The sequence below is a fragment of the Oryctolagus cuniculus genome, chromosome X, assembly GCF_051225735.1.
Source record: "Oryctolagus cuniculus isolate XC-2025 breed Fujian yellow rabbit chromosome X, ASM5122573v1, whole genome shotgun sequence".
In the NCBI taxonomy this organism is placed as follows: domain Eukaryota; kingdom Metazoa; phylum Chordata; class Mammalia; order Lagomorpha; family Leporidae; genus Oryctolagus; species Oryctolagus cuniculus.
Window position 1 is genome coordinate 101,167,299 of NC_142888.1, and position 26,341 is coordinate 101,193,639.

Here is a 26,341-nt window from a genome sequence, read left to right on the forward strand (position 1 = left end):
TGGACATAACTTTTGGTGTTATTTCAAATTTGCCTTGTGTTTCAAAGAGATTTTGCTTTAAATACCAAGCTGCTGTGATAATTTAGTATATAATGGTTTGATTCACCTCTTTATTAAGGATTGAACCATTTATGCCCTACTTTTCCATTTTAATATTTTGCATTTCACTTTTTTCTTTTTGTTAAGATTTATTTATTTGAAAGGCAAAGTTGGTGGAGGGGGAGAAAGAGAGAGAGAGAGAGAGAGAGGGAGAGAGAGATCTTCCATCCACTGGTTCACTCCCCAGATGGCTGCAATAGCCAGGAATGCACCAGGTCAAAACTAGGAGCCAGGAGCTTTATTGGGGTCTCCCATGTTGGTGGCAGAGGCCTAAACATTTGGGCTATCTTCCACTGCTTTTCCCAGGCCATTAGCAGGGAGCTGGATTGGAAGTGGAGCAGCTAGGACGTGAATGGTCACCCACAAGGGATGCCAGCATTGCAGGTAGCAGTTTAACCCGTTGTACTACAATGCTGGCCCCAATTCCACTTTATTCTATAAATACTTAGTGACTTAAGCAACACAAATTTATGATGTCTTAGGAATCCAGGCATGGCTAGTCTTTTGCTTCAGAATCTCTCAGAAGATTGTGATCAAAGTGTCCACTCAGAGTCTTTCATGGGCTTCAATCAAGGTTTCAACTGAGGTTGAGGCCTCATCTTGAGATTCATTTGGGAAAGGATGCGCTCCTAAGCTCACTCAAATGGTTACATGTTCCTTGCTGGCTGCTGCACTAAAGGACTTAGTTATTTACCAAGTGGCCCTCTGCATCAGAGGAATCACACATGAAGAGAGAGAGAATGTGAGCAAGACGCAGAAACTACAATCTTTTGTAACCTGATCATGAAAATGGCATCCATCACTTTTGCCATAGTCTGTTAGAAGCAAGTCTGCTCTGTTAGAAGCAAGCCCAATACAAACACACAAGAAGAGGGACTTAGGGACCCATGCTGGGACATAGCAGGTAAGGCCGCCACCTTCCAACACCAGCATCCCATATGGGTGCCGGTTCATGTCCTGGCTACTCTACTTCCAATCCACCTCCCTGCTGTTGGCCTGGGGAAAGCAGCAGAAGATGGCCCAACTGTTTGGATCCCTGCCACCTATGTGGAAGACCCAGATGAAGGTCCTGAATCCTGGCTTCTGCCTGGCCCAACCCTGGCTGTTGTGACCATCTAGAAAGTGAGCCAGCAGATGCAAGATTTTTCTCTTTCTCTTTCTCTTTCCCTTTCTCTCTGTCTGTCTGTCTCTCTCTCTCTCTCTCCCCCTTCCCCCCACCCCAACCCTTTCTCTGTAACTCTTTCAAATAAATTAATTAATTTAAAAAAGAGGGATTTACACAAGGGAGTGAGCACCAGGAGGAGGAGCTCATTGGAAGCCATTTTAGAAGCAGCCTACTAGAGCAGGGTATAGTATTTTTAGGTAATAGTTTTTTTTTCTCTAATGTTCTGTAGATGGTATTCCACTATTCTCTAGCTTTCTGTGTGGTGGATGAAAAATCTCATCCTAGTTTCTTTCCCTTTGTAGGATTATCAATTAGGATCCAACCAGAATATAGAAAGTACTTGAGTATTTAAAATAGAAAGGAGTGGACATTTGGTACAGTGATTAAGACCTTGAATAGAATGCCGGCATTCCATACCAGAGTATCTGGTTTGAGTTCCAGCTATTCCACTTCTGATCCAGCTGCATGCTAAAGCACACGCTGGGAGGCAGCAGTGATGGCTCAAGTACTTGGACCCCTGACACCCATGTGGGATACTCGGGTTGAGTCCCTGGCTCCCAGCTCAGCCTTGCCTCATCCCAGGCTCTCAATGCTTTTGGGAAGTGAACCAGTGGGGTTGATTCTCTCTCTCTCTCTCGTATATTTATTTTCTGTTATTTAACTTGAAAGAAAGATGGAGAAAGAGAGTGAGAGGGAGACCGTTATCTCCCATCTGCTGATTCACTGCCCAAATGCCCACAATAGCTGTGGTTGGATCAGGCTCACGCAGGAGCCAAGAACTCAATCCAGATCTCCCACATGAGAGGCAAGGACACAGCCACTTGAGATATCAGGGTGTGAATAGCAAGAAACTGGACTTGAAAGCAAACCTGGGACTCAAGCTATGCATTTCAATGTGAGATATGGGCATCCCACCCAGCGTCTTAACCACAGTACCAAACTCACCATACCTCTGAGATAACTCTTTTCAGTACATTTTTTTAAAAGATTTATTTATGTACTTGAAAGGCAGAGTTTCAGAGAAGCAGAGGCAGAGGCAGAGGCAGAGAGAGAGAGAGAGAGAGAGAGAGAGAGAGAGAGAGATCCTGCATCCTCTGGTTCACTTCCCAGCTGGCTGCAATGGCCGGAGCTGCACCAATCAGAAGCCAGGAACCAGGAGCCTCCTCCAGGTTTCCCATGCAGGTGCAGGGGCCCAAGGACTTGGGCCATCTTCTACTGCTTTCCCAGGCCATAGCAGAGAGCTGGATCAGAAATGGAGCAGCCGGGACTCGAACCTGTACCCATATGGGATGCTGGCACTGCAGGCGGTGGCCCCACCCACTACACCAGCCCCTTCAGTACATTTAAAAGAAGTTATATATAGAACACTGTGACTAAAAAGCCAAAAAATGAAAAAATAAAACAGAATATATGATAATGCAGGAAATAGACTACACAAATAATGGAAGAATTGATATAAAACAAGGGCTAGTGATGGACTCCTGGAGACAGAACTAGCAGGGAGTTCCTACTACCCCTAAGTTAAATTAGAGTCAGAAGAAGAAAGTGATGCTCTTGGTGATGGAGCAAAGACATAAGCCTCAGCCATCCTCCCTCATTGCCCAAAAGACAGATAAACATTCGAATGTATTCCTTGCCCTTGAATCTGTTGGGTCTCACACCCTATTGCCTTCATACCCCACCTGAAAGGCCAGTTGCTGGAACACCTGAAAGACCAGTTCCAGCAATGCCCCTCCACCTGCTGCCCCCACCCCCACCCCTAGACCTCATAAAATATAAAAAGTTCTAGCCCCTGGGATCAGGGCCTTCTGCCACGTGTTCCATCAATGTATACACAGGCAGTTGGTCACTCACCTCTACAAATTTATTTTCTCTGAATAAATTCGGTCTGGCTGTAAATTCATACACTGCCTCTTCTCTATTCTGCACCTCTTTTTCTAACATTGATGGTGCCCCGTGTGAGGAAGCACCAATCTGCGACTCTTTTCCTAACAGTTGGAGCCTAGAGGACAGGGTCATCCAGTGGAAGTGTGTCTGGCAGGATCTAGGGTTATAGAGAAGCTGCAACCATTACCAGAGATGCTACCCGAGACCTACAGGAAGGTGGAGAAATACCCTGGCATCTCCTTATGCCCTTCCTCCTGCCTCCAACCTTCCACCAGTGCCTCCCACTGGCCAAAGCCAGTTGGAAGCCAGAATGTGTTCTTACTATTTAGATGCTTTTAGGATTTACTTTGTATCCTCAGAATTGAAGGATTTCACAAGGATAGGTTTTTTTAAAAAAATGTGTTTCTTTGAGAGACAGAGACAGAGGGAGACACCAAGACAGGCAGATGGAAAAAGCTCCCAAATGCTGGTTTAATCCTCAAATGCTCACAACAGGCAAAGCTGGGCCAGGTTGAAGTCAGGAACCGGGAATTCAATCCAGGTCTCCCACATGACAGGCCAGGGACTCAATTCCCTGAGCCATCACCTGCTGCTTTCCAGGTGCACGTTAATAGGAAGTGGAAATTGGAAGCAGAGCTGGGACTTACCTGGGATGTGAGTATCCCAAGCTACATCTTAACTGCTCACCAAATGCCTACTCTTCAGTGTGCATTTTCAGTTTACAAACTCAAATCTTTCTTCAACTCAGAGAGAATTCTTTCTGGTATCTCTTTCTTCCTTCCTTCTGTTCACTTTGTCCTTCTGGGCTTCTATTATTTTTGTGAAAGATCTCCTGGATCCCTTCTCCAGAGTGTCTTGACCATGATGCTTTCTGCCTTTTTATATTCTTGTTCTCTGTTGAGAGAGATTTCTTCCACCCAATCATCCAGATTACTAATTTGGTGCTCAGTTGCAGCTGTTGCAATGAATTGTTAAACTCCAAACTTGTGTTTTCTAGTTCTACAATGTCTTTGTTTCTACTCTAATTACACACACTTGAGAGCTGTCCATACTTTCCTGTTACAGTTTATTATTTGACAAACATGTACATGACACACAAGATGTCCTAGGCACTGTTCTACTATTTTCAGATATTAACTTTAATCATTTAATAATTCTGACCCTCCCTGTGGTTGTACGTCAGTGGAAGCCACCCGTCTAGTTGTGTGAGTTAGGTTTCCTCCATCTAGACAATAAATGTCCTTCAATGGATAATTTTTCTTTGCCTGTTCAGGATTTGAATTCTTAACAGTTAGGTCACATTGTAAGGGTCTCTTGAGCAGCGGTAATGTGTGAGTGTTGGATAACTACATTTTCGCTCTTGTGGATCAGAAGGAAAGTAGATGAAGGTGAAGAGCCATTATGCCTTTGCCAAGACAGGCGGGATGGCTCTTTGCACAAACTTTTCCTGAGTGTGAGTGGCAATCTCTTCCAATCACAAGGGCTTGAAGCAAGTCAGGCCAGCAAATCATTTGCCTGGAGGCCCATCACAGCCATCTGAATCAGACAGGGCCCGGCAAAAGAAAAGCAAGTAAGCAGATCGGAGCTTCATGGAACAGGCTTCGTAGAGCAGAGCTCCCTCAGAGAACAGCAGAGCCATCATCTTTGTCTCAGGTCTCAAAAGATATGCCCTGCCCTCTGCTCCTGTCCTCTGACTCTCACCCACCATGACGATCAGACAGTCTCAGCCAACCCCGTGGAACTCTGGAGCTAAGACTGCCTATTTGAGACATCCCACAGTGGGCAGAAGTGGGCAGGGCTAGCACCACTGTCCTGCAGAGTCATTGGCTAGATGCTGCTTGAATCTGCTCTCCATCCCCATCAGAAGATGCAGAAATAAATGTGGCCTTCTAAGCAGCTCCCAGGCTCTGGCAGTTTACCTATTGTGGCTGTTGTTACTCTAAAGCAGGATTCAGGAAGTGTTCCAGGGATATTTTTTCAAACTACCATCTTCCCAGAATTTGAGGGAGATGTAATTTGCAGGACACACTTACATTTATATTTGAGGGATATAGATGGGTAGATAGATGATAGATAGATAAATAAGACTATCCACACTAAAGAAACATTGCAGCAATGCTAATTTGTTCTTTTTTAAAGCATTATTTTATTTATTTGAAAGACATAGTTACAGAGAGAGGGAGAGCCAGAGAGTGAGAGGACTTCCATTCCGCTGGTTCACTCCTCAAATGACCGCAATGACCAGAGCTGAGCCGATCCGAAGCCAGGATCCAGGAGCTTCTTCCAGGTCTCCCACGCAGGTACAGGGGCCCAAGCATTTGGGCCATCTTCTACTGTTTTCCCAGGCCAAAGCAGAGAGCTGGATCCAAAGAGGAGCAACTGGGACTTGAATTGGCACCCATATGGGATGCCGGCACTACAGGCTGGGGTTTTAACCCACTGTGCCACAACACCAGCCCCGCAGCAATGCTAATTTCCAAAAAGAAGGCAGGAAAGTAGGTGTAGCATTGTGCTGGTGGTTTTCCAAGACCTAAAAATTATCAACACCCTAATGGCTAAGCTGAAATACTTGAGGCAGGGCTGGCAAACTCAAAGATTAGGATCAGGCAGGTAAGTACATGAAGGAAGGAGCCAGGAGTCAACGGGTAAGCATTTATTGTGTGAGTGGTAATGGGATGGATTCCAGAAGGCAGGCTACTCAGCTCCAGCACACTTCGCAGTGGGAAAATGCAGTCTCACCTAGAGTCTACACTCTTAACTACAGTGCTGTGTGACCAACATTTAGAGCTGGACCTGTACCCATACCACCACTCGTCATACAGTAAAAAAGACCACAATAAGATATGGAATGACATCACTACTCTCTTGATTACTCAAAAAACAAAACCCACAAGGTAGCCCCACTAAGATACCTACTCATAGCACTAGAATGATGTCCAGACCAACTTTCATCATATCAAACAAAAGTGCCTGTCTAAACTGAGATCATCATCATACTATCACTTAATTTACTGAGTCTGTCTCTGATGTAATCATGGTGTGTATTCACCCCAAGATTTAACATGCCACAAGCAAGTGTTAGCCAAGAAGAGTCTGTCTCCCCACAGTTCCATTTAGAAAGCTGCAGTCATAACTGTTCTCAGTAATTCACAATACATACTACAATCAGCCCCTGATGACTCTGCAACCCATATTCATAACACTACTCATATACCAGTTTTAGTCCTTGCCCAGATGAGAACTCATATGTGTCACACAGTTCAGCACAGCAGGTGACAGCCCCAGACCATATAAAACTTTAACCTATACGAAAACTCAGTTAATCACAAGATTATACTAGGTACTTCCCAGTACTCATATTCTTTACCACCACTGAGCACACACCATCAGAAACCCAGTGTGGGCACTTATTACCTGTGTCACCAATCAGCCCCTAACTAGGCCAGGCTATTCATCCGTCTTATTTACTCAGAAACCCAAGAGGCAGTGGCTGGCATTGTGGTGCAGTGAGTTAAGCTGCAGCCTGGGAGGCCAACATTCTAAATTAGCACCAGTTCAAGTCCCACCTGCTCCACTTCCAATCCAGCTCTCTGCTGATGTGGTCTCTGTGGGAGTCCCAGATGGAGTTCCTGCCTCCTATCTTCAGCCTGGTCCAGCCCTGGCCATTGTAGCCATTTGGGGAGTGAACCAGTGGATGGAAGATATCTCTGTCTCTGTCTCTGTCTCTGTCTCTCCTTCTCTCTCTAAAACTCTGCCTTTCAAACAAATAAAATAAATCTTTAAGAAAAAATAGAAATCCTGGTCTAGCATTGTGTCATGGCAGGTAAAGCCACCACCTGCAATACTAGCATCCCATATGAGTGCTGGTTCAAGTCCTAGCTACCCACTTCTGTTCTAGCTCCTGTCTAATGTGCCTGGGAAAGTGGTGGAGAATGGTCCAAGTGCTTGGGCCCCTGCATCCACATGGGAGACCCAGAAGAAGCTCCTGACCCCTGGCTTCAGTGATTTGGGGAGTCAACCAGCAGATGGAAGATCTCTCTCTCTCTCTCTCTCTCTCTCTCTCCTTCTGTCTCTCCCTCTCTCTCTAACTCTGCTTTTCAAATAACAAATAAATCTTTAAAAACATAGAAATCCAAGAGATAGGCCTTATCCAGAATAGGGTTCATGCATACTCCACTCCACAGCATACCTAATGACAGTCCCCCACCCCACTCATTCTACTGCTCTGTGCACCATGAAACATATCATCCCTTCACATATTGGGAATGGGTACTAACCAAACTGATTCCTGCCTATTCAGTGTGCCCATTCCGGGAGCAGCTCAACAAAATTAATCAAAAACAAAAAAAAAAAGATAAATTGATTGAAATTAAAAGACTGATTCAGCAGATGGTTGGATAGACAAAGATTTAAGTCACTAGTAGTTATGTATTAGTCAATTTAGTCATACAAATTTAGTCATACAAAACTTGAAGAAAAATTGACAAATATCCTAAAGGAACAGAATTTTTTAAATTTTGAACTCATATGCTTCTACCTACTTTAAAAAATATTTATTTTAAAAAAAATATTTATTTATTTACTTGAAAGGCAGAGTTACAGAGAGGCAGAGGCAGAGAGAGAGAGAAGTCTTCCATCTGCTGGCTCAGTCCTCAAATGGCTGCGAAGGCCAGAGCTGGGCTGATTTGGAGCCAGGAGCCAGGAGCTTCTTCCAGGTCTCCCATGTGGGTTCAGGAGCCCAAGGACTTGGGCCATCTTCTACTGCTTTCCCAGGCCATAGCAGAGAGAGATGGATTGGAAGTGGAGCAGCCAGGACTCGAACCAGCACCCACATGGGATGCCAGCACTGCAGGCCAGAGCTTTAACCCGCTGAGCCACAGCACCAGCCCCTACTCTTTCTGAGGCATTACCTGCTTGGTCAGCGTCTCACACTCCCAGCTCACTCTCAGCATCTGCTTCCTAGAGGGCTCAAATTGATGCAGCCTCCACATTTAGACAGTTCTGCAGCCACTCCATATTTTCTGGGGTTCTTTTGGATCTCCCACATTTGAATGGGACAATTATAGCACTTTTCACCTCAGACTTTCAATTTTTGCATCTGGCATCTATTTTCTATCTCAGTGAACTTTCTTCAGATTTCTGGTCCTTTCTTCATAGGGACTTCCTGGTAGGTATGATCACTGAAAATCCTATTCTTGTATGTTTCCTTGTGTCCTGGACAGGAGCCTTGCCATTACTTAGTCCAATGTCTAGAAAGTGGAAGTATTTCCAGCTTTGAGTGTTAGCCAAAATTCCAAAACAAGAAATTTTCATTTAAATTTTATGCACATGTAGTATGTATTATGTATCAGATACACGATACATAATACTACTTGCAAAAAAATGAAATTGTGCTATTTGTTTTATCTCCAAGTTTTCTTTTTAAGAATCTTATAAGGGGCTGGCGCCATGGCGCACTAGGCACTGGCATCCCATATGGGCACCGGGTTCTAGCCCCGGCTGCTCCACTTCCAGTCCAGCTCTCTGCTATGGCCTGGGAAAGCAGTAGAGGATGGCCCAGGTGCTTGGGCCCCTGCACTCACATGGGAGACTCAGAAGAGGCTCCTGGCTCCTGGCCTAGGATCAGCACAGCTCCGGCCGTTATGGCCATTTGAAGAGTGAATCAACGGAAGGAAGACCTTTCTCTCTGTCTCTCTTTCTCTCTCTCTCTCTCTCTCACTATAACTCTACCTGTCAAATTAAAAAAAAGAATCTTATAATACCTAGAATGTACAACACTGTGGTAGTTAATTTTGTGCATCAACTTGAATGGGTTAAGGAATATCCAGATAGCTGGTGAACATTATTCTAGGTGTGTCTGTGAGGGTGTTTCTGGAAGAAATTAGTGTCGGAATCAGTAGACTGAGTAAAGATGTACCATCACCAACGTAGGCAGGCACAGTACAATCCATTGGGGGCCCAGATCAAACAAAAAGGTGGAAGAAGGGTAAATTCAGTGTTTCTTCTTCTTCTTTTTTTTTTTAAGATTTTATTTATTTATTTGACAGGTAGAGTTACAGACAGTGAGAGAGAGAGAGACAGAGGAAGGTCTTCCTTCTGTTGGTTCACTCCCCAAGTGGCCGCAATGACCAGAGCAGTGCCAATCCAAAGCCAGGAGCCAGGTGCTTCTTCCTGGTCTCCCATGCAGGTACAGGGGCCCAAGGGCTTGCACCATCCTCTACTGCTTTCCCAGGCCATAACAGAGAGCTGGATTGGAAGAGGAGCAGCCAGGACTAGAACCGGCTCCCATACGGGATGCCGGCGCCACGGGCGGAGGATTAACTAGTGCGCCACGGCACCAGCCCCCAATGTTTCTTCTTGAACTGGAACATCCATCTTTGTTCTCGAACATCAGAGTGTTTTGTTCTTGTGTCTTCAGACTTTGAGACTTAAACTAGCAGCTCCCACTCTGTCACTCCTGCACACACATCGGGTTCCTGAGCTTTCAGCCTCGGTGGGAGAATTACCCCACTGGCTTACCTGGTTCTCAGACTAGGAACTACGCCACTGCCCGTGCCCCAGCCCTGGTTCTCACAGCTTCAGTCTTGGACTGCATTCCCTACCAGCTTGCAGACAGCACATGTGGGACGACGTGGCTTCCACCATCACAGGACTGAATTCCCATACTAAATGTTGTCTTATCTATACCCTTGGTTTTGTTTCTCTGGAAAACGTTGATGAATACAACACCAACAGTGAATCCTAATATCAACTGTGGACCCCAGATGCTAATATCAATGTAGGTTCACCAGCTGCAAAGAATGTACCCCAGTGGTAAAGGATGTTGACAGTGGAAGTTGTGTAGGGAGGTGGGGTATATGGGAACTCTGTACTTCCCACTCAGTTTTGCTATGAACCTAAAACTTCCCTAAAAAATAAAACTCATACATTTTTAAAAGCTTAAAAACCCTTAAAATAGCGATATATCAAAATATTTTATTGGTTCTGTCATATTCTATTACGTGGAGTCTTATGATTGTTTTCCAAAAATCAGCACCCTACGTGTAGGAGACATTCTGTCAATTTTTCATCTTTACACATAATTCTGCAATCACCACTACCGTATATCCATCGTGACATATTTCTACAGGTTAGACACACAAAAACGTGTTGCTAAGTCAGAGTCCTGTACCTCCCACTGTTTACAGATGCTGACAAAATGCTCTGAAAATACTAACACAGTGGATAATCCTGCTCACAGTGTTAAGGCACTTATTTCTCCACATCCTTACCAATCCTGGAACTTGTCAATATTTTAAATATTTACTAATATAGTAGGCTGAAGAAAATATTTTCCAGGAGCCCAGAATCTCATCTGGATCTCCCACATGGGTGGCCAGAACCCAAGTAATTGAGCTGTCAACTGCTGCCTTTCAGGATGCACATTAGCAGGAAGCTGAAATCAGAAAATGTTTTTATCTACATTTCTTTCGTTACTAATAAACTTGAGTGTCTTTCATACCTTTATTGACCGTATGTATACTTGCATACCCTTCACCCATTTTTCTAATGTGTTCTTGGTGGTTACTGATTTGTAAGAATTCTTTTTTTAAAAAAAAAGATTCATTTATTTATTTGAAAGGCAGAGTTACAGAGAGGCAGAGGTAGAGGCAGAGAGAGAGAGAGAAGTCTTCCACCTGCTGGTTCACTCCCCAAATGGCTGCGAAGGCCAGAGCTGGGCCAATCTGAAGCCAGGAGCCAGGAGCTTCCTCCAGGTCTCCCACATGGATGCAGGGGCCCAAGGACTTGGACCATCTTCTACTGCTTTCCCAGGCCGTAGCAGAGAGCTGGATTGGAAGAGGAGCAGCCGGGGCTTGAACCCTCAACCATATGGGATGCCGGCACTGCAGGCGGCAGCTTTACCCGCTACATCACAGCGTCAGGCCCCAGAATTCTTTTTCACATTAAGTAAATAAGGTCTTGTCTTTTGTATGTAGTGCTAATGTTTATGCTCAATTTGTTTTTCTAGATTGATATTTTGTGCTGTGTAGAATTTATTTCTGTATTTTTATGTAGTCGAATTTATGTCTTTTTGACTTTAGAATGCCTTGGCTTTGTGCCATGCTTAATAAGGCTTCACTTTTTTCTCACACCACTTTTATGGTTCTATTATTTCCTTCATATATTTGAACTTATTTTGGAATAAGGAATGAGGTAGCAAATTGCCTGCATTTTTTTTCAAATGGCTAGTCAGTTTTCCAGACACCTTTATTGGATAATGTTATATTTTCTCTACTGATTTCCAGCTGCTGCCTTTACCAAAATCTATATTGCCATATGTATTTAGTTTTATACTGTTTATTTTTGTTTCAAGTACAATGTCACATTATTATCCCTTAACAATAGGTTTTAAAATATAGCAGAGCTACACTTTATTAAACTTTTAAAAATAAATTTCCTCAATAGTCTTGCATATTTTTACTTGAATGAATATTCCTTTAAAATATGTATTTATTTGAAAGTCAGAGTTACAGAGAGAGAGAGAGAAAGAAAGATCTTCCATCTGCTAGTTTATTCCCCAGATGGCCGAAATGGTCAGGGCTGGGCCAGGCGGAAGCTAACAGCCAGATTCTTCATCTGGGTCTCCCACGGGGGTGCAGGGGCCCAAGCACTTGGGCCATCTTCTACTGCTTTCCCAGGCCATTAGCAGAAAGATAGATCAGAAGTAGAGCAGCTGGGGCTAGAACCGGCTTACTCACAAGCCACAACACCAGCCCCCACTTAGGTGAATCTTTAAGTTAATTTCCTCAACTATCCAAAAAGTATTGTGGAGTTTTTAAATCAGAATTCTGGGACTGATGCTGTGGTGTAGCAGGGAAACGCTGTCACTTGCGATGTCGGCGTTCCATATGGGAGCTGGCTTGAGTCCCAGCTGCTCCACTTCTGATCCAGCTCCTTGCTAATGGCCTGGGAAAGCAGGAGAGGGTGGCCCAAGTGCTTGGGCCCCTGCACCTTGTGAGAGACCTGGAAGAAGCTTCCAGATCCTGGCTTCGGCCTGGCTCAGGCCGCCATTGCAGTCATCTGAGGAGTAAACCAGTGAATGGAGGATCTCTCTCTCTGTCTTTCCTTCTCTCTGTGTAACTCTCACTTTTAAATAAATAAATATTTTTTTTAAAAATCAGAAATGCAACGCATATAGTAAATTTAGAGATAATTAATATCTTCACAAAATTCAGTCCTTTGGTTTTCCTCTGGATCAATTTTTTTTGTTGTTAAGATTTTTATTTATGGGGCCGGAGCCGTGGCTCACTTGGTTAATCCTTTCCTGCGGCACTGGCATCCAATATGGGTGCCGGATTCTGTCCCAGTTGCTCCTCTTCCAGTCCAGCTCTCTGCTGTGACCCGGGAAGGCAGTGGGGGATGACCCAAGTGCTTGGGTGCCTGCACCCGCATGGGAGACCAGGAGGAAGCACCTGGGTCCTGGCTTCGGATTGGCGCAGCTCCGGCCATGGCGGCCATTTGGGGGGTGAACCAACGGAAGGAGGACCTTTCTCTCTGTCTCTCTCTCTCACTGTCTAATTCTGTCAAATAAATTTTAAAAAAAAGAAAAAGATTGTTATATATTTATTTGAGAGATAGAGTTACAGTGAGAGGGAGAAACAGAGAGAGAGGTCTTCCGTCTGTTGGCTCACTCCCCAAATGGCCGCAATGGCCAGAGCTGCGCCGCTCCAAAGCCAGGGGCCAGGTGCCTCTTCCCAGTCTCCCATGTAGGTGCAGGGGCCCAAGGACCTGGGCCATCTTCTACTGCTTTCTCAGGCCTCAGCAGAGAGCTGGATCAGAAGTGGAACAGCCAAAACTCTAACAGTTGCCCAAATGGGATGCCGGTGCTGCAGGCTGGGGCTTTAACCCGCTGTGCCAGAGTACCAACCCCTAGATTGATTTTATTTTTTTTTTAATGTTTATTTACTTGGGGCCAGCGCTGTGATGCAGCAGGTTAAAGCCTGGCCTGTAGTGCCTGCTTCCTCCCATATGGATGACAGTTTGAATCTCCAAATAATCTCTCTCTCTCTCTCTCCACACACACACACACACACACACACACACACACACCTCACACTGAGTAATGTAATCTTTGACCTGGGGCTCATTTGCTCACTGACAGAACAAGTGATGCTTTTGTGTGGACATTGGGAACTGAAGGGAATACTTGGAGCTGAGTACCATCCAAAGAGGTCTCCTAGTGCAACCTACAGGCTGTTCTGGAGAGGGAACTCGAAGACTACACTTTGGAAGTGGGGAAATAAAAATGGCCCACTTGCTTGAACCCCTGCCACTGACATGGGAGACAAAAATGGAGCCCCTGGCTCTTGACTTCAGCCTGATCAGTCCCAGCCCCAGACATTGCGGCCATTTGGGGATTAAATCAGCAGATCTCTCCCTCTCTCTCTCTCTCTCTCTCTCTCTCTGTGTGTGTGTGTATGTGTCATTCTGCATTTCAAATAAATAAATAATTAAATATTTGTAAAACACAAAAATATCAAATATCATTCTAGTCTCAAATTATTCCTATAAATAATCGATCAGATAGTTTGTCAAATGCATAGTTAAAAGTAGCCAGACACACAGTGAGAGACAGCAAAGAATGACCAAGAACCATCAGAAATAACATGCAATAGAAACATCTACCAGGAAGTTTCTACCACAATACTGATAAAAGCTATAGTTAAACTTTTTTAGGGAACTAGAAACTATAAAGTGGCACTATATATTTTAAAACAAACCAGTTTGAAATTATAGACATGAAAAATAAAACCAAAATTAAGATCTCAGTAGATTAATTTCACAGTAGATCAAACATAGCTGAAGACAGAATCAATAACAAGAAGAAAAAAAAAAACAAAATAAAGGAGAAAAAAAGCAAAAGAAGAGAAACCAAAAGAAAATTGTTCAAACGAGTCTGTTTTCTCAACTACAAACTAAGGAGCCAAAAGACAATGGGAAGAAATACTTAAGTTACTCAAATAAAGTAACCATACTTAATTGTGCCAAGTCTACACAGGTGAAAATATTTTAAATTTGAAACAACATGTGGGAAATACAGAGAAAACAGTGAGGTAGTGTTATTAGTCACTGTTCAAACAAGGTATTTTTCAATAGATAAAAGCTAAAATTATAGAGACAGTAAAAGAATCAGCAGTCATAAGGGGCTTGAAGGGAGGAAGAGAATGAATGAGTGAGCTGCAGAGGAATTTTATGGTAGAGAACTATTCTGCATGATACTATAATGGTAGACTACATTGGCAAAAATCCATAGAATGCACCCCACTAAGAGTGATCTAATGTAAACTATGGACTTTGGATGATAATGATGTGTCAATGTAGGTTCATCAGGGTTTTTTTTGTTTGTTTGTTTGTTTTTTTGGCCAGGCAGACTTAGACAGTGAGAGAGAGACAGAGAGAGAGTTATAGACAGTGAGAGAGAGAGAGAGATCGATCTTCCTTCCGTTGGTACGACCAGCACTACGCCGATCCAAAGCCAGGAGCCGGGTACAGGGACCGAAGCACTTGGGCCATCCTCCACTACTCTCCCGGGCCACAGCAAAGAGCTGGACTAGAAGAGGAGCAACTGGGACTAGTACCTGGCACCCCAACAGGGACTAGAACCAGGGGTGCCGGTGCCGCAGGCGGAGGATTAGCCAAGTGAGCCACGGCGCAGGCCGGTTCATCAGTTTTAATAAATGTACCTCTTATGGTGCATATTGATGGTGGGAAAAGCTGTGCGTTCAATATGAACTCTATTGTCTGCTCAATTTTGCTATGAACCTAAAATTGCTATTTAAAAAAAAGCCTGTTCTTGAAAAAAAAGGGAAGGGGTTGAGTCTTATGGCACAAGATAAGATTCAGCTTGGCACTGTGGCAAAAAATGTCCTACATGAATGACCTCGATGGGTGAGATCCCAGTGGAAAAAAGTAGTCATCAAAGAAGGAGGGACTTTTCTCTGAAGGGAGGAGAGAATTTCCACTTTGTTTATGGCCTTGTCTAAATATTGATGGAGTTTGTGGATTCAAAAGCTTCCATAACCTAGGCAGCTCATGTCATGAGCCTCGGGTGATTACTGACATCATACATTAGAGTGTTAATTGTTAAATTAACAACAGGAGTCACTGTGCACTAACTTGCCAGACAGGACCTCTGTCCTCAAAAAGTTGTATTATAACTATGTCTAAGTGCTCCCAAAAGATGTATCATTCTTGGGTTCTTGGGTGCTTCATTAAAGTTAATTAAGTTTCTAAAAAAAAAAAAAAAGAAGTGAAATTAACTTCAAGATGCAATGACTTTGAACAGCCCTTGTCTCCACTGTTGAGGAACAGTTTTCATTTGTATTGTCTTTTTTTTTTTTCATGGAAATTGTTGAACTCTTTACTTAGCATAGAGTTGGTCTTCTGTGTATAAAGTTAATCGAAAATAGATCTTAGTGGAGAATGGGACTGGGAATGGGAGAGGGAGCAGGAGGAGGAAGAAGGGTATGAGAGTGGGTGGGAGGGCAGGTATGGTGGGAGAAATCACTATAGTCCTAAAGTTGTACTTAGGAAGTGCATTAAGTCTGTATTCCTTAAATAAAAGGTTTCTTTGGAGAGGGAGAAGATTCAGCTTGGGCCAACTGCATCCTTTATTGGAATGCCTGGTTCAAGTCCCGGGTACTCCACCCTTCTGATTGAGTTCCTTGCTAAAGCAGTAGATGTCCCAAGCACTTGGGACCCTGCCATCCACGTGGGTGGCCCAGATGGAGCTCCAGGCTCCTGGCTTCAGCCTGGCCCAGCCCAGGCTGTTGCAGCCATTTGTGGAGTGAACCAGCAGATAAAAGATCTCCCTTCCCCTCTCTCTCTCTCTGTCTCTCTGTCTCTCTGTCTCTGTCTCTCTCTCTGTTACTCTACCTTTCAAATAAATAAATCTTTTTTTACTTTTATTTTTTTTTTGCCAGGCAGAGTTAGACAGTGAGAGAGAGAGAGAGAGACAGAGAGAGTTATAGACAGTGAGAGAGAGACAGAGAGAAAGGTCTTCCTTCCGTTGGTTCACCCCCCAAATGGCCGCTACGGCTGGCGCGCTGCGCTGATCCAAAGCCAGGAACCAGGTGCTTCCTCCTGGTCTCCCACGCAGGTGCAGGGCCCAAGCACTTGGGTCATCCTCCACTGCCCTCCTGGGCCACAGCAGAGACCTGGACTGGAAGAGGAGCAACCGGGACAGAATCCGGCGCCCCAACCGGGACTAGAACCCAGGGTGCCAGCACCGCAGGCGGAGGATTAGCCAAGTGAGCCGTGGCACCAGCCAAATAAATAAATCTTTTTTTAAAATATGCCAACAAAAAGAGTAATATATACAAAGAACTTGGAGAAAGGACTAGATATCTTACTCTAAATCACATTATTCTAGAGATTGATGTGAATATGCTTACCTCTACTGAACTAAACACTTAAAAATGGGTATGATAGTAAGTTTAACATTATTTTTGACAACAATAAAAAACAATAAATGATATAATAGCACTGAAGTTGAGAGGGAGTCGAATGGATTTTAGTGTTATGGGGTCTTTACATTATCTGGGAGAAGGAGAAAAATAAAGATTAATATTAGCCTTTGATTAGTCAAGGATGCATGTCAAATTTTAATGTAATCACTGAAAGAATTTTTAAAGTATATAACTTCGAAAATAATGAGAGTAGGAAATAATTTTTAAAATTCTTTAAATGTAGACCCTGTGAGTTATTGAGGATGGTTCATACAATTAAGTTCCTGCCTCCCACATGGTTAGGTTCCTTCCAGTTCCCAGATGCAAAATAGGCAGACATTTGGAGAGTGGATGGGAGCTCTTTCTATTTCTGTCTGTCTCCTTGTCTCTCAAATGATAATAAAAAAGAATAGCAAAATGAACTCAAAGAGAGTAAATGGAAGAGAATTGTAAAATAAAAGCAAAATTAATGAACTGGAAAACAAACATATGGAGAACATCAATAAAACCACAAATTGGTTTTTTTGAAAAAATGTAATAAAATTCATGTGAAAAACCCCACTGCTGGTGAGATTGGTCAAGAAAAAATAAGAAAGATCAACTGATGAATGTTAGGAATGTAAACAGGTACATACTGTGTATCTTGCAGATCATAAAAAGATAAAAAGAGAAAATTATCAGGAACTTTAGACCAATGAATTTAAAGCTTTGGATGAAATACATAGTTTCCTAGGGGAAAAAATTGCCAAAAGTAATTCAGGAAGAAATACATAACTAAATAGACCTATAAATAGTAAAGAAACAAAAGCAGTAATAAAAGTATTCCCATAGAGAAACTTCAGGTCCAGATGTAGAATATTTGCACCACATACTCAACAAAGAAAGCATTGCAATCTGTGGAAAGTCTTTCAAAGAATAGAGTACCCTTCCCAATTCATTTTATGAGTCAGCATAACCTTGATACCAAATCCAAAAAAGGTAGTTCAAGAAATAAAAGCTAATAATTAATGTACATCATGAAAGCTTGCAAAAAACGGGACAAAATATTAGCAAGCTGAATCTAACACTATAAAAAAGGAGTAATCAGAGGCTGATATTGTGGCACAGTGGTTAAGATGTCCCTTGGGGTGCCTGCATCCTAAATTGGAATGCCAGGTTTCTAGTCCTTTCTCTACTTCCAATCCAGCTTCCTGCTAATGTGCACTCTGAGAGGCAGTGGGTGATGATGGCTCAGGTACTTGGATCCCTGACACCTGCGTGGAGACCCAGACAGAGTTCCAGGCTCCTGGCTTTGGTCTGGCCCAGCCCAAGCCATTGCCACCATTTGTGGAGTGAATCAGTCGATAGGTCGATAGAAGAGATCTCTCTCTCTCTCTCTCTCTCTCAAATAAATAAATAATGAATAAATAAGTAAAACTTCACTGGTGATTTTTTTAAAAGGACTAATGACTAAATTGAATTTATTCCAAGAATATAAGCTTGATTTAACCTTACAAATCAGTCAATGTAATTTGCTATCTTTTAACTTATCGAACAAGAATAATTTTTTAAAGATTTATTTTTATTTATATGAAAGGCAGAGTTAGAGAGAAAGAGAAATATCTTCCACCTGCTGGTTCACTCCCCAAATGCTTCAATAAATAGCTGGAGCTGGGCCAATCCAAAGCCAGGAGCAAGGAGCTTCATCTGGGTCTCCCACATGAATGCAGGGGCTCAAGCACTTGGGCCATCCTCCACTGCTTTCCCAGGCACATTAGCAGGGAGCTGGATGGGAAGCTGAGCAGCTGGGATTCGAACCAGCACCCACATTGGGTGCCTGTGTCACCTTACTCCCTATGCCACAATGTCAGCCCCTCCTAAAGGTTAAAAAAAAATCTACAACAGACATAAAACTTAAAGGAGAAATATTAAAAGCTTTCTCCTATAGATCAGGAATGAGACAATGATGTGTGCTATCATAATTCTTCAAAAAGTATTTGAAAGGCAGAGTAATGGGGAAGGGGGGAGGGAGAGGGAGAGAGAGAGAGCATGTGTGTGCTCATATTCTATCCACTGATTCACTTCCCAAATGGACACAATGACTAAGGCTGGGCCAGGCTGAAGCCAGGAGCCAAGAACTCCATCCTGGTCTCCCACATGGGTGGCAGGGATCCAAATGTTTGAGCCATCATCTGCTGCTTCTCAAGACCATTAGCAGGGAGCTGGAAGTGAAGCAAAGCAGCCAGGATTCAAACCAGCAATCCAGTATGGGATGCCAATGTCACAAGCAGCGGCTTAACCTGCTGTGCCACAATGCCTGCTCCTGCTATCACTATTTCTATTCAACATCATACTGGGCAGAAAGCAGCAATAAAAACTAAAAAATTTACAGACTGGACAAAAACAAAACTGCCATTTTGCACAGACATGCCCATGTACATAGAAAATAAAAAAGAAAGTAACTTTTATAATTAATTAGATAATTTATCAAGGTTCATGGATACAAAATTAGTATTCAAAAATGAATTATTGGGGCTGGTGCTGTGGCATAATGGGTAAAGCCACCGCCTGCACTGCCGGCATCCCAAATGGGCACCAGTTCGAGTCCTGGCTGCTCCACTTCTGATCCAGCTCGGAAGAAATGAAGCATTGTACCTGCTACAACATGGATGAACCTTGAAAAAATTATGCTAAGTCAAAGAACCTAGTCACAAAAGGTCTCATGGTTTGTTTTTTTTTTTTTTTTTAAGATTTATTTATTTATTTGAAAGGCAGAGTTACAGAGAGGCAGAGGCAGAGAGAAAGAGAGAGAGGTCTTCCATCTGCTCCCTAGATGGCCACAACAGCCAGAGCTGTGCCGATCCGAAGCCAGGAGCCAGGAGCTTCCTTCGGGTCTCCCATGTGGGTGCAGGGGCCCAAGGACTTGGACCATCTTCTGCTGCATTCCCAGGAAGTAGAGAGTTGGATCAGAAGTGGAGCAGCCGGGACTCGAACCAGTGCCCATATGGGATGCCAACACTGCAGGCAGTGGCCTTACTCACTATGCCACAGCACCGGCCTCCTCATGGATTTTTTTTTTAAGATTTATTTGTTATTTGAAATGCTTAGTTAGAGAAATCGAGGGAGAGAGGGAGGTCTTCCATCTGCTGGTTCACTTCCCAAATGCCCACAATGGCCAGAGCTAGGTTGGTCTGAAGCCAGGAGCCAGGGGCTTCTTCTGGGTCTCCCATGTGGATGCAGAGGCCCAAGGACTTGGATCATCATTTATCGCTTTCCCAGGTCATTAGCAGGTTGCTGGATCAGAAGTGGAGCAGCTGAGGTTTGAACCCACACCCATATGTGATGTCAGCACTGCAGGCAGTGGCTTAACCTGCTCCACCACAGCGCTGGCCCCAGGACCTCATAGTGCATGATTCCATTTATATGAAATGTCACACAAGAATTGTGAGGACAAGAAGGGACTTCTGAAGGAACTGAAAGGAACTGGTAGTAGTAAAAGATGATAATGCCATACAGAATTCACGCTCAGCAAGAGAAAGTTCCATTCTAAGTGAATACTAAACAAGTTTGATATCTGGTGGATCAGAGCACTAACAAAAACTCAAAAGGAAGAAACCTAACAATTGCACAGTCCAAGTGGCAGTGGTCCTCTTGCAAAGAAAAGAAGATAGGGAGACAGATCCCTTTGAGGAGTAGCATCACAGAAACAGATCAAATGCATAACTGATTAAAGAGACTGTAACTGACTGTATCAACAGAAGGTGGTGCTCTTGAACCAATAAACCAAATAAGGTATCCAAATCCTTTCCTTCGTATGGAATCAGCTGCTATTGCTGCACCAGGAAATCCAAGACATTTCTCTGTGGGAGAAAGGCAGAGTGAGAGCGAGAGCGAGAGCATCTTTCATTCACTAGTTCACTGCCCAAACGCCTGCAACAGCAAAGCTAGAAGCCAGGAGCCAGGAGCTCTTCCACATGACAGCGCTGTCTTCCAGGATGTGCATTAGCAGGAAGCTGGATCGGAAGCAGAGTAGCTGGCACTCCATCCCAAGCACTGTGATATGGGGTGCAGGCACCCCAAGCAGCAGTGTAACCCACTGCATCACAATGCCCACCTTTAGGATATTTGTATAATGCTTAGAAAAATGAAAGGGACCACATGCAAGAAGTTAAAGTGAAGGCAAAAGAAAAGCTAGAATCCAAACTTTTCAGTTGATAAACATATTCACCCTCCAATAAAAAGAACCACAAAGTAGAGAAAAACACTAATTAAATACAATTAAACAAGTAATTACAGATATGCAAGAATACTGGAAGTCAGAAAATCAAAAATTCACAATAGAAACAAACAACAGGAGAGTGTGAAATGAGTGCCAACTGAACTCGGGAATAAAACTGGAAAAAAAGGACAAAGTCATCTCAGAAGAGAAAAATAAATAAATTACAAGGTACTCAAGGGAGAATGGTATGGTTGCAAAAGACAGTAAGGGGAAAAAGAATAGAAATAAAAGGAGCCATGAAAACCCAAATGAAATAAAGGAGACAAGAGGAAACTGGAACTGCTTTTAAAAAAGAAAAGGCAAATAACAAACAGAATTTACATTTAAAATGACAATTTGAGCAGAACTTTCTGGAAAGAAAAGAATACATTTAAAGATCCCATTGTGCACCTGAGAACATTAATAGTCAATGCAGAGGCATGGCCTAGTAAAACAGACATTACTGGCAAAGAAAAAAATCCTTTGGGTCTAAAAGCAAAACACAAACAACAGCAACAACAAAAACCCAAGTAACCTGCAAGATAAGAAAATCAAGTGACATCAAATGATTTGACAGAATTATAGAAAGTAAGATAATGGCAGAGAAATATTTTAAAGAAATTAGTGTGACAAAAAGTTTGAGCTGAAGTCTTACAGTTTTAAACTTTCAGGAAATCAAGAAATTTTGTATTCAAGAACACTTTCTGTAGTGGTTACTAGAGGTTAGGAAACACGGGTGGGGGTGAGGGTGGGGGTGGAAAGAGGTCAGATAGCCACGTACCCAAACACAGTCAGAGTTCTGGGGCCAGCGCTGTGGCGCAGCAGGTTAAGCTGCTTCTGATCCAGTTTCCTACTAATGGGTCTGGGAAGGCAGCAAATGGTGGCCCAAGCACCACCCACATGGGAAACCAGAATAGAGTTACTGGCTCCTGACTTTGGCCTAACCCAGACCCAGCCATTGTGGTCATTTGGGAAGTTAACCAGCAGATGGAAGATTCTCTCCCTCTCTCCCTCTCTCCCTCTCTCGTTCTCCCTCTCCCTCTTTCCCTCTCCCTCTTCCTCTACCTCTCCCTCTCTCTCTTTTCTTCTCCTTCTCCTTCTCTTTCTTCTCCTTCTTCTACCCTCTCTGTCACTCTGCTTTTCAAGTAAATAAAATAAATCTTAAAAAAGCAGTAATAGGCTGTACTGTTCCACAGCACAGAGGGGCGACTACAGTTCACAATAACCTATTACACATTTTACGAAGAACTGAAAGAGAGGAGCTCATAGGTCCCAAACATGAAGAAAAGATAGGCCGGCGCCGCAGCTCAATAGGCTAATCCTCCGCCTAGTGGCGCCGGAACCCCAGGTTCTAGTCCCGGTCGGGGCGCCGGATTCTGTCCCCGTTGCCCCCCTTCCAAGCCAGCTCTCTGCTGTGGCCCGGGAGTGCAGTGGAGGATGGCCCAACAGGAGAAGCACCTGGCTCCTGCCTTCGGATCAGCGCGGTGCGCCGGCCGCGGCAGCCATTGGAGGATGAACCAACGGCAAAGGAAGACCTTCCTCTCTGTCTCTCTCTCCCTCTCACTGTCCACTCTGCCTGTAAAAAAAAAAAAAAAGAAAAAGAAAAGAAAAGATAAGGAAGTGGAGATGCTGATCGCATGATCTGATCAGTTTATGCTGTATACACGTAGTGGCATGTCACACTGTAGCCCATAAAAATGTACAAATATTACATATTAATCATTTTTAATTAAAATGGAAAAAATAACTCTTTCTGATGTTTCTAGTAGTCAGGTTTCATCCAGCTAAGAGATGATTGGAAAACTGACCAAAACCAAAACAAAACTCAGATATGAGAATGGAATAAGTTTAATTGCCCAAAGGAAGGAAAATGGGAAATAAGAGCTAAGCTCCTTAGCTATTCCAGTATATTCCCCATCTACCTTTTAAGTCCCTTTGTGCTCTAATCCTTATGGTATCTGTTAAATATTTCATGTATCAGATAGGCTCCATGCTAGACCTGTACCCCGAACCCCCTCTCTTTTTATCTCTCCTACACACACTCTCTCTCTCTCTCTCTCTCTCTCTCTCTGCTGCCAGCCCAGGCCACTCATTACATAACACCTCTTGATTCTCTGTTTTGTAATCTAATGGCAGCACTCTCATATTCTCAGCCCACAGTAAAATACTTTACCTTCCTGCTGAGCCAGCTGCCCCACTTCTAGCTGGGGAATCCAGCTCTTCATCAGCCGGCCAAAGGGCTTCCAAGGCAGCTTTGTTTACACAGAAATACAGCATCCCTGCCTTCAGCCACAGCCGGACATTGAAAGGTTGCGCTCTATTGTGGGAGATTGCTGAAATGTGAAGATTTTTCTAATTGCAACAGTTCGCTTCGGGGCTTACTCAGTAGCTTGCTACTCAAGCCAGAAAAGAGCAGGCAGGAGGTAGTGCTGAAAAAAAAAAAAATAAAAGATGATGCTGGCTGTTTGTTTGAGGTGTATTTTTTTTAGCGTGTAAAGACACTATCCATCTGTCCCTGTTTTATTAAGGTTTTAAATAAGATTATCAGAAATAAACATTAAGTTTTCCCAGATGTTTTTTAAGCATATATTAAAACAATCACATGGCTTTCTACCTTTCATCTATTAATTCAATAAATTATAATGTTCATATATTTTATCACACTGAACCAAGTCTTATATTTCTGGAATGAATCAACCTTGGCCATGGTTAATACATGACTGTATTCTCTTTGCTAAATATCCTATTAGGGTTTTCATAGCAAAAATTTACAGTATTTACATTAATATTTCATTGTATTTATTCTGAACAATCCTTTTATCTGGATGGATTTTTTTCTCCCTCTCAAATCATCTGTGTCAAGAACACAGCTCAGATATGTACCACTGCCCAGCACACCATGTGTGGTTCCTACTCAGTCCAGAATTCTCTCAAATACCATGTCCTAACCCAACACAATGGAGCCCTTACATAGCTCACAATCCTTACCCATGGGAGCCAGCAAACTGGGAGATGGCCCTCTGCCTGGTTCAGGACTTTTATACAGACCTATGCTCCCTGAATCACTAAGCAGACAATAGCAAATAATAAGCAGATAATAGCAAATCCTGACACCTAACACAGTTCAGTATACTAGGAGAGAGAACTCACTCACAATTTTCATCAGAAATTGCAAGGTGACATCCTTCATGTCAGAGCCACCTTGCATATTTTTGCCCACACACATTGTTTTCTGTCTCCCTTCTTTCTTTCTTTCCTTCCTTCCCCTCCCTCCCTCCATCCCTTCCACATTTCTTTGATTCTTCCCCCATTCTTTTCTTTTTGAATTGAGCCAAGCCTTAAAAATTGGAATATTTCTCTTTTAAAAACATAATCTGTGTCTTGTAAGCATCTCATGAAAATTGGAAGCTCTGGCAAGACGAGACTGCTTTCCTGTATAGTCGAAGCAAAGCTGCAGCTCATTGCCCTAACACATCTCCAGAATTAGTTACCATTTGTCATTGTACTTAGACTGCTTATTTTTCTCTCATAGCAGAGAACATTTTCTGAATGCATGTTTTCCTGAGGGCTGACTGTTTCTGGAGAAACGAGAGAGTTGATTTCTTTATGCAAATGATTAATATTCCTCCACAGAGTTACAGAGAGGCAAAGAGAGAGGGGGAGAGAGAGAGAGAGAGAGAGAGAGAGAGAGAGAGAGAGAGAGAGTTAGAGAAAGAGAGGTCTTCCATCTGTTGGTTCACTCCCCAGATGGCCGCAATGTCCAGAGCTGATCTGATCTGAAGCCAGGAGCCTGGAGCTTTTTTTTGGGTCTCCCACGTGGGTACAGGTGCCCAAGGAGTTGAGCCATCTTCTACTGCTTTCCCAGGCCATAGCAGAGCACTAGATCAGAAGGGCAGCTGGGACTGGAACCGGCACCCATATGGGATGCCAGCACTTCAGGCCAGGGCTTTAACCCACTGCGCCACAGTGCCAGCCCCTTAATTTCCATTTTTCTAACTGCTTGTTGCTATTATGCGGAAATAAAATTGAATATTATATACTGTTCTATCCAACATCCAGGTTGAACAGTCTCATTAGTTTGAATTGTTGATCTGTATAAACTTTTAGAATGTTGACTTACATAGTCATATTATAAGCAAATAATAAAAATTTTGGCTTATCTTCTCAAAAATATTTTAATGTATTATTTTGAAACTGAGAGAGAGGTCTTCCATCTGCTGCTTCACTCCCTAAATGGCCACAACAGCCAGGACTGTGCTAGGCTGAAGCCAGGATCCAGGACCTTCATCTCGGTCTGCCATGTAGGTGTCAGGGGTCCAAACACTTGAGCCATTGACTGGGAGCTGGATCAGAAGTGGAGCAGCCAGGACATGAATCGGCACCCATATGGGATGCCAGTGTCACAGGCAGCAGCTTTACCAACTATGCCACGATGCCAGCCCCTCAAAAATCTTAGTCTTTTTGCCCTCCCCCCCCCCCCGCATAGGGACTCCACATAAATGCTGAGGAGGAATGGTAAAGATAGTGAGCGTGTTTGCCATGTTCCTGTTCTCAAGAGAAAAGCTTTTAAGAGTTCACCACATATGATAACTGTATTTCTGAAGGTTTTTAAATCAAGGACATCCCTTTATACTTCATTTTGCTATTAGTTTTTATCATAAACAGATATTGAATTTTATAAGATGTTTCTTTCTGCATCTTCTGAGATTACTATATCTCACTCTTTTAAAAATTTATTTACTTTCTAGTTTTTTATTTGAAAGACAGAGAGATATGGAGATAGATGGAAAAAGATCTCCCATCTGCTGGTTCACTCCTCAAGTGCCCACAACAGCCAGGACTGGGCCAAGCCAAAGTCAGGAGCCCAGAACTTAATCCAGATCTCCCACAAGGGTGGCAGGGATCCAAGAACTGGAGACATCAGCCAATGCCTTCCTAGGGTACACATCTTCAGGAAGCTGGCTCAGAAGCAGACGAACCACGACTCAAACAAGGCACTTTGATGTGGGATGCAAGTGACTTACTTGCTGCACCACACACCTGCCCCAATCTTCTCTTTTATTATGGTAAAACAATCATGGCGCCGCCGGCACTGTAGCATAACTGGTAAAGCTGCCATCTGCAGTGCTGGCATCCCATATGGGTGCCGGTTCAAGTCCCAGCTGCTCCACTTCATATCCAACTCTCTGCTATGGCCAGAGAAAGCAGTAGAAAATGGCCCAAATGCTTGGGCCCCTGCACCTGCGTGGGATACCTGGAAGAAGCTCCTGGCTCCTGGCTTTGGATCGGCACAGCTCCAGCCATTGTGGCCAAATAGGGAGTGAACCAGTAGATGGAAGACCTCTCTCTCTCTCTCTGCCACTCCTTCTCTCTCTGTGTAACTATGACTTTCAAATAAATAAATAAATCTTTAAAAATTATCAAACAAAACAGTTGATTCAGAGTGAGCATTTGGAACAGAGCAGT

At 43.4% G+C, this 26,341-nt stretch overlaps 1 long non-coding RNA gene across 1 annotated transcript in view; it reads left to right on the forward strand.

Moving 5' to 3' along the window:
- The window catches only part of LOC138847504 (uncharacterized), a 98,645-nt gene that overhangs the window by 29,113 nt on the left and 43,191 nt on the right, over positions 1–26,341 (forward strand). The gene's annotated exons all lie outside the window — the stretch shown is intronic.